Below are 9,498 nucleotides of genomic sequence, written 5' to 3'. Positions count from 1 at the left end.
CCCTGGGCTAACATCCATGCCCATCTTCCACCACTTTATACGGGACACCGCCACAGCATGGTTTGACAAGCGGTGTCTCAGTGAGCGACCGGGATCCAAACCCCGGGCCGCCATAGCAGAGAGCGTGCACTTAACTGCTATGCCACTGGGCCTGCCCCCAGGGTTTTTTATATAAAGAATGATGTCATCCGCAAACAGAAAGAGTTTTATTTCTTCCTTTCCAATTTGGACACATTTTTTTCCTTTTATTGCCTAATTTCTTTGGCCAAACCTCCAGAACTATGTTGAATAGGAGTGTTAAAAGTGGGCACCCTTGGGGCCGGCCTGGTGGCGCAAGCGGTTAAGTGTGCGCGCTCCGCTGTGGCGGCCCGGGGTTCGCTGGTTCGGATCCCGGGCACGCACCAACGCACTGCTTGGCAAGCCATGCTGTGGCGGCGTCCCATATAAAGTGGAGGAAGACGGGCACAGATGTTAGCCCAGGGCCGTCTTCCTCAGCAAAAAAAGAGGAGGATTGGCAGATGTTAGCACAGGGCTGATCTCCTCACAAAAAAAAAAAAAAAAAAGTGGGCACCCTTGTCTTGTTCCTATTCTCAGAGGGATGGCTTTCAGTTTTTTACTGTTAAGTATGATGTCGGCTGTGAGTTTGTCCTATATGGTCCTTATGTTATTGAGGTGCTTTCCTTCTATACCAATTCTATTGAGAGTTTTCATCATACATAGATATGTATCTTCTCAAATGCTTTCTCTACATCTATTGAGGCATTCATTTGATTGTTATTCCTCATTTTGTTAATGTGGTGTATCACATTGATTGATTTGTTCTATCTTGTCAAATGCCTTCTCTGCGTCTATTGAGATGACCATGTGGTTTTTATTCTTTGTTTGGTTGATGTGATGTATCACGTTGATTGATTTGCTGATGTTGAACCATCCCTGCGTCCCTGCTATAAATCCCACTTGATCATGATCTTTTTAATGCATTGCTGTATTCGGTTTGCCAATATTTTGTTGAGGATTTTTGCATCTATGTTCATCAGCAATATTGCCCTGTAATTTTCTTTCTTTGTACTGTCTTTGTCTGGCTTTGGTATCAGGGTGATGTTGGCCTCATAGAATGATATAGGAAGTGTTCCATCTTCCTCTATTTTTTGGAATAGTTTGAGAAGGATGGATATTAAATCTTCTTTGAATGCTTGGTAAAATTCACCGGAGAAGCCATCTGGTCCCGGATTTTTATTTTTTGGGAGATTTTTGATTACTATTTCAATCTCTTTACTTGTGATTGGTCTAGTCAGATTCTCCATTTCTTCTTGGTTCAGTTTTGGGAGGTTGTATGAGTCTAAGAATTTATCCATTTTTTCTAGATTGTCCAATTGGTTGGCATATAAGTTCTCATAGTATTCTTATAATCCTCTGTATTTCCGTGGTATCCATTGTAATTTCTCCTCTTTCATTTCTAATTTTATTTACTTGAGCCTTTTCTCTTCTTTTCTTAGAAAGCCTGGCTAAGGGTTTGTCGATTTTGTTTATCTTCTCAAAGAACCAACTCTTTGTTTCATTAATCCTTTCTACTGTTTTTTTGGTCTCAATCTCATTTATTTCTGCTCTGATTTTTATTATTTCTCTCCTTCTGCTGACTTTGGGCTTTGTTTGTTCTTCTTTTTCTAGTTCTGTTAGGTGTAATTTACGGTTGCCTATTTGGGCTTTTTCTTGTTTGTTAAGGTGGGTTTGTATTGCTATGAGTATCCCTCTCAAGACCGATTTTGCTGCATCCCATATGGTTTGGTATGGCATATTTTCATTTTCGTTTGTTTCCAGATAGTTTTTGATTTCTCCTTTAATTTCATCAATGATCCATTGGTTGTTCAGTAGCATGTTGTTTAATCTCCACATTTTTGTGACTTTCCCAGTTTTTTTTTTTCATGGTTCATTTCCAGTTTCATAGCATTATTGTCTGAAAAGATGCTTGTTATGATTTCAATCTTCTTAAATTTATTGAGGCTTGCTTTGTTTCCCAATGTATGGTCTATCCTTGAGAATGTTCCATGTGCACTTGAGAAGAATGTGTAGTCAGCTGTTTTTGGATGGAGTGCTCTGTATATGTCTACCAGGTCCATCTGGTGCAGTTTTTCATTTAAGTCTACTATTTCTTTATTGACTTTTTGTCTGGATGATCTATCCATTGATGTAAGTGGGGTATTAAGATCCGCTACTATTATTGTGTTGTTGTTAATGTCTCCTTTTAGGTTTGTTAATAGTTGCTTTATGTACATTGGTGCTCCTATGTTGGGTGCATATATATTTATAAGTGATATGGCTTCTTGGTGGAGTGTCCTTTTTATCATTATATATTTCCCTTCTTTGTCTTTCTTAACCTGTTTTATCTTGAAGTCTACTTTGTGTGATATGAGTATGGCAACACCTGCTTTCTTTTGTTTGCCATTAGCTTGGAGTATTGTCTTCCATCCTTTCACTCTGAGCCTGTGCTTGTCTTTAGTGCTCAGATTTGTTTCCTGGAGGCAGCATATTGTTGGGTCTTGCTTTTTAATCCATCCTGCAACTCTGTATCTTTTGATTGGAGAGTTCAATCCATTTGCATTTAGGGTAATTATTGATATATGAGGGCTTAATGTTGCTGTTTTGTCACTTATTTTCTAGTTCTTTTGCATTTCCTTTGTGTCTTGTCCCATTTGTTTCAGACTGCCAATTCAGTTTGGTTGTTCTGTCTTATGGCTCTTCTAGTTTTCTCTTTGTTTATCATATGTGGTTTTGTTTTGATTATTTGTTTAGTGGTTACCTTGAGGTTTGTGTAAAAAATATTGTGTATGAGATATTCCATTATCTGGTGGCCTCCTATTTCTTTATACTAAGTCAATTCAATCACTTTCCTCTTCCCCTTCTAAGTCGTTCTTGTTATACCTTATTCTATCTTGTGTTGTGGCTGTATGTTTACAGTGATGAGGTTAAATTTATTTTTGGTGAATTCCTTCCTTTGATCTTTGATTTTAGTATTTAAGTGGTTGCTAACCTATTCTGGTAAAGATCTACTATTTTTCTGAGTTTATCTACCTATTTTTCTCCTTGCTCCAAGCTTTGTATTCCCTTTCTCATCTTTTTTTCAGGCCTCAGGGCCTTCTTGAGTATTCTTGCAGTGGAGGTCTCGTGGCCATGAACTCCCTTAGCTTTTGTTTATCTGGGAGAGTTACTATTTCTCCATCATATTTGAAGGATATTTTTGCTGGATAGAGTATTCTTGGCTGAAAGTTTATGTCTTTCAGTATTTTGAATATATCATTCCAGTCTCTCCTAGCCTGTAAAGTTTCTGTTGAGAAACTTTGTACATTATTTTTTGTTTTTGTCTAGCTGCCCTTAATATTGTTTCTTTGTCATTGACTCTGGCTAGCCTTACCACTAGGTGTCGTGGAGAGGTCCTTTGTCTGTTAATATATTTAGGTGACCTGTTGGCTTCACTCACTGGTATTTCCTGCTCCTTCCCCAGATTTAGGAAATTCTCAGCTATTATTTCCTGGAATAGGCTCTCTGTTCCTCTTTCCCTCTCTTCTCCCTCAGGAATACCTGTAATTCTTATGTTACATTTCCTAATAGAGTCAGATATTTCTCGGAGACTTTCTTCATTTCTTTTTAGTTTTAGTTCTCTCTCCTCTTCCATCTGGAGCATATCTGTATTCCTATCCTCTAAAATGCTAATTCTTTCCTCCATATTGTCAGCTCTGTTCTTTAAAGATTCCAGATTCTCCTTCATCTCATCCATTGTGTTCTTCATCTCCATCAGCACTGATTGGTTTTTCTTTATAATTTCAATCTCTTTTGTGAAGAAACTCCTAATCTCATTGAATTGTTTGTGTTGTCTTGTATTTCGTTGAGTGTTTTTATGATAGCTATTTTGAAATCTCTGTCGTTTAGATTATGGATTTCTGTGTCTTCAGGGTTGGTTTCTGGGTGCTTGCCATTTTCCTTCTGGTCTGGTGATTTCATATATCTTTGCATTGTGGTTCCTGTGTTGGCTTTGTTTTTCCTCATCCTGGAAATCTCTGGTTGCAATTTCCACCCTGCCACCACTGTGTGGTGGTAAAGGGCTGTGTAATCTAAGCCCCCTGCACTCTGCCGCGGTTTTTCTGCTGTGATTGGTTGGGTTAGATCGCTTGATCTGGTCTGCCGTGGATCGCTTGGTCTGGTCTGGTAGGCTGAGCTGCAGGGTCTGGTTAGCGGGCAGGCGGCGGGCTCTCTCTTTTGCCCTCTGGGTCCGTGGCATGGGGGGTTTCTCGTTTGCCTCTTGTTATCCACTCTCTGGTGTGCTCAGATGTTGATGGTAGCCCTGTGGTTCTTCTGAGTCCTCTGTGCGGGAGTTTCCCACTGGCTGAGAGAACCCCAGGAGCTACGATTTCCCTGCTGAGGGCCACCCCTCCCCCTCTCTGGGAGCTGCGCAAATCGGGATCACTCCCTTCTTCTGGAGGGCCCAGCCCTGGATCAGGACCTTGGCAGGGACCCTGCATGTCTTGCTGCTGTTTCTCACAGGGGCTGGTTACTTCCTGTGGTGACTGCAGAAGGAGAAACAGAGAGAGCAAGCAGAAAAGGATTTGGAACGAAGGGCAAGAGGTATCTGACCAGGAAGGGAACCCATTGCGATGGTTTAGAGGAGGGAGCCCAAGGACCTGACCCTCCCCAACCCAGTGCACCCACCCCTTCACTCAATCATTTGTAAAGTTTATGTTCCAGAGGTTCTCCCTGATGGATCCCCTTAACAATAATTCTTTTTTCTGTTTATTTTCCAGAGAAGCTCCTGCATGAATTCAGTAAGTTCTGATTCCCCCAGGAACCTGGACATATCTTGGTGTTGCTGCTTTAAGCATCTTCATGACTGGTCACATTTCTTCCATTGCAGAGAAGAGAGAGTTCCTGCTTATGGCCAGTGAGTGGCTCTGACATTTTCTCTGAATTCACATCTAAGACTCTATGCTGGGATATTTCCCCACCTTTTCTTCATACTTAAATCCGCCCAGGGCTGAGAAATGTCCCCAGTCCCTTTAGGGACGGAAAAAAGAAAGGTGGCTGATTTGGGGGAAGGATGGGGGAGTCCTGTTTTTTTTAATGGAGAAAAGGGCCTTCAATCTCTCTCCATGAGGGGCTCATAGACTCTTCAGCCCAGCAAGGCACCAGGGAACATCCAGGGTGTGCTTAAAAAGAAAAGAGGAAGAGGGTGATGGAACTCTCTAGATGAAGTGCCTTCCCTGTGCTGGTAACTTCACTAGTTGATTTACATAATCTGTAGGCTACTGAGAAGAAAGCAAACAATGTAAGATTTAACAGAGTGAGGAATTCAGAGAGGAAGGGGAGAAAAGTGCATTTTAGAAAAGGAGTGGCCACAGTGCTCAGTTGTCAAAGATTTATTAGAGGTGCTTTTGAAAAATTCTATCATAAATTTCCTCAAGTTGCCCATTTCTTTTCAGAAGTAGGCAGGACATAATACAGCTTGAGACAGATGGATTCTAGTGCACATGCACAGACACGTGTACACACAGTAACACCTACACCCAGGTGTGGGAGTGTAGATACACACAAAATAGACCTACTGGGTCTCAGCTAGGAAAGCACTTACATGGTGCCTGTGGTATCACCAGCATGCAATTGATGTTCTCAGACTTGATGTTAAGGAGGAGAGGGGAGGAGAGAATTGAATAGGCGGAGGAGAAGGGGGTGGGGGTGGCGGTCAAAATGAAAGATTAGGTTGGTGTAAAAGAAGAGAAAGGACATGACTCAGAAATGACATGTTTCAGCTGATGTCTCTACCTTTCTTCCATTGCAGGTGGAGAGAAGTCTCAGGCCTACCATGGTGATTGACCCTGATGTTCTCTGAGTTTCCTGGCACATGTATATTAAGCATTTAAACCATTTCTCTTCCCTGTGACCCATTGGCATTCCCAGTAGGAATAATGACATCTAGCCCAGCAGCTCATTTTCTATGGAGGATATCACCCCTGCTTTTCTGGTGCCTCAGACAAGACCTTCCAGACACAGTGTTTGGGCGTTATCAGCCACCCCGCCACCTGCTGACACACATTCCCACATCCCAGCAAAGCCTGGCCATGTCCCCTGCAACCCCAGCATGATGGAGGGAAAGAAGTCCACCATTTTTGACAGGTTTTATGCCTGATCCAGCAGAGCTGTAGATGAGGGAAGCTGGACATTGGAAGAGGCTGAAGAAAGGGAGAGAGAAAAGGCTTAGTGAGGAGAATGGATGAGGGAAGAACAGAAATAAAGCCTTTTCCTTATCTGTGTCTCCTGCCTTTCAGAATGGAAGATGGCCTTCTTCCAACCTGGTGAGTGAATCACTCTATGTTCCCTAGGACAACAACCTGAGGGCCTATATCCCCTTTTTCTTTTCTAACTCAAGATTCTGGGAAAACTAGTCCCCATGACTGAGAGATTTCCAGGTGGGGTGACTTGAGGTCCTGGTCTCAAAGGTGTGCCCATCTCCAGGGCCTTCCTGCTGAAAGCCCAGAGAACCAGGGTGAATTGCTCTCCTGGGCTTCCACAGATCTTCATGGGAAGGGAAAGGCATAAAGAGTAGAGCTGAGGGAAAGGAGAGGCAGAACGAATATCATAGGGAGAGTGAGAATGTGGAATGGCCAAGGAGAGAAGGCAATGAACAAAGATCTTTGCTTTTTTCAAGACTCTTAAGCTGTCGCTTGCTACTGTGTGCCCTCAAGTTACTTAATGTTTCTGATCTTTGGTCTATTCATTTTAAAAGGTGATCATAATTCCTATTATGTGAGAGTTGAGGTAAAGACTAAATGAGGTAATGAACATGCTTTGGTCAAAAAACCAACGAGAGAGATGGCATGTTCAAACTGGGTGGTAGAAGAAGATTTAGAAAAGGAACTCTTAACAAAGGTGGTAGCAGAGTTAAGGGAAAACAACAAGAGAATGTGAAGTGCCCCAGGGCTCACAATAGTGGGCAGTTGTCACTACCCCTAGGCTTGAAGGAATAGGGAGAGGGAGTAGTTACTGGAGGCCGGAGGAAGCTGTAGCTCAAGGACAGGGCTGCCTGAAAGGAGTCATGCCTTTGTTAGAGCATCACCATCTAACGCTGACAGGGAGGAAGTGGAGGAAATAAATTCTGTGCCTCTCTTTCCTTTCTCCTTCGAATCTTCAGCTAGTACTTCCCATTGGCCAAATCCAATAAGTAACCAAAAGCAAGGGAGCTCAGTGATGCTGTCTAGAGGATAGATTCCTGGGGCGCAGAAGAGGGTAGAGAGAGGTGGAGAGTGGATCTGGGAGCACAGAAAGACTCCAACAGAAAAGGCATGGAGCTATTATAACATCAGGCACTTCCTCCATGCCAGGCCCTGGGCTACCTATAAAACATGTGTTGTCTATTTCTACCCTAGAGATTATTATTTTTATCCCCATTTTTCAGATATGGAAATTGATGCTCAAAGGTATTATATAAGTGTGGTCTATGGAAAAAGAGACTGCAGAAAATGAAGTTATTCAGCTCATAAGCGGTAGAGCAAGGACTGAAATGTAAATCTATGTGACAATAAAGCACAGGTGTGCAGAGGCATTTTGGGAAAGGAAGTAGGAAAAAGATGGATGAAAGGAGATAACTCCAGATGTTGGGTTAGACAGACCCTGACCCTCAGAACTGTACCCCACTGAACACAAGAACCCTGGGCCTTTCTTTTTGTATTGCTGAGAGGGTCACAATTAGGGCAAGCTGGAGACACCAGGCTCTGGATTCAGACCTTCTCAGCCAGACCCATGTATTGAAAGTTGAGGCTCTGAGGTGTAGGAACAATGCCAACTCCATGGCCCATCCCCAAACTTTTTGCAGTGATGTGATTCTGGATCTGGACACTGCAAACTGTATCTTCCATGTTTCTAAGGACCAGAGGAGCCTGTGGTGGGGATTCATATGACAGAATCTGCCCACCAACCCTAAGAGATTTTATTGGCGTTACTGTGTGCTTGGCTGTAAGAGCTTCACATCAGGGAGACATTTCTGGGAGGTGGAGGTGGGGGACAGGACAGAGTGGCATCTTGGGGTGTGTAGGGAGAATGTGGAGAGGAAAAAATGGGTCAAAATGTCACCTGAGAGTGGATTCTGGATTATGGGGCTGTCTAATGGGAATGACTATCGGGCTCTCACCGACCCCCAGACCAAGCTGACAGTTGCCAACCCTAGTCAAAGAGTGGGGGTTTTCCTGGACTATGAGACTGGTGAGGTCTCATTCTACAATGCCATGGATGGATCTCATATCTACACCTTCCCACACACCTCCTTCTCTGAGCCTCTGTGGCCTGTTATCAGAATTATGATACAGGATCTAACTGCCTTGACCATTTGCCCAGCACTGACCTGAGTGCAGAGTTCCCTTGTTCCTAACCTAGTGTCTGACCTTTCTTTGGAGACGCCAGTGACCCCGGGCTCTGCTGATGGCAATGGGGACCCTCAGGCTGAAGTAACATCCTTGCTCCCCCCTGCCCAGCCTGGAGTTGAGGGCCTCCTCCTTAACAGCAACACATCACAACAATAAAATACTTACCAAATGCACACACTGTGTGAAACACTTCACTAATATTAATTCCATTATTCCATATGACAGTTGAGTTTGGTACCATTTTATTTTCTCCTTTCTGTTGATAAGGAAACAGGGATGCAGAAAAGTGAAGTAACTTTCCAAAAGTGAATCAGGAAGTGAATGACACCTGGTATTTGAACAATAACTGATTTTTATAGATAATTTAAAATGTACTGGGTGTTGTGCTAAATGCTTCAAGTGAGTTTCCCTCATTTAATCCTCACAACAATCCCGTGAAGTGAGCTCATTTCCAGAATGTGGAAACTGAGGCAGAGCCAAGTTAAGTAACTTATATAATTCATACAGAAGTTGTGCTGCTGGGAGAGGTTTGGCCCCTGTCCCACCCCCACTCCTTAGCCTTTTCTTCTTTTCTAGTGCCATTGCCCTTATGGGGAAGGGACCATGTGCAGCCCTGAGGTTCCCTTCCCAGAGCACCCCAGGGTAAATATCACCATAGGTTAGGTGATTACAGAGGCCACATCCCACTTGGTTCTTTCAAGGTCGATTGTCAGAGCCATAGGTCCAGCGCTTCATTGGATTGAGTCTGCAGGGGGATGTGGTCAAGAGAATGAATTCACAGGGACCGCATCACACAGGATGTGAAGGGACTAGAGGCCAAACTCTTCACTAATAATGGGCACATGTACCCACTCTGTCAATGTGATGCGTGATCATGGAGCCAGAACCAATCCTCCTTCTTTGAAGGTCTCTAGGAAGACTAACTTAACACATAAAGATTGTCTGTGGAATAAGAATTTGGGAGGAAGGAAGCTAGATGAACTTTAGTGGTGTTTTTATCACATTGTAGAATCCATGTCAGGAAAGGGATATTTCCGAACCTGATCATTCATTGATGTTAAAGGATGTTCCTTTTGACTGATAGATACTGGGGAAA

General features: G+C 43.2%; 1 pseudogene; it reads left to right on the top strand.

The window, feature by feature from the left end:
- The first annotated feature begins 4,923 nt into the window (after positions 1–4,923).
- LOC131413365 (butyrophilin subfamily 3 member A3-like) lies at positions 4,924–8,630 on the top strand (annotated as a pseudogene).
- Positions 8,631–9,498: the final 868 nt, after the last annotated feature.

Source organism: Diceros bicornis, chromosome 14 (assembly GCF_020826845.1).
Source record: "Diceros bicornis minor isolate mBicDic1 chromosome 14, mDicBic1.mat.cur, whole genome shotgun sequence".
NCBI classification, from domain to species: domain Eukaryota; kingdom Metazoa; phylum Chordata; class Mammalia; order Perissodactyla; family Rhinocerotidae; genus Diceros; species Diceros bicornis.
Note: the sequence above shows the minus strand (reverse complement) of the source record. Positions and strands in the feature narration are given on the sequence as shown.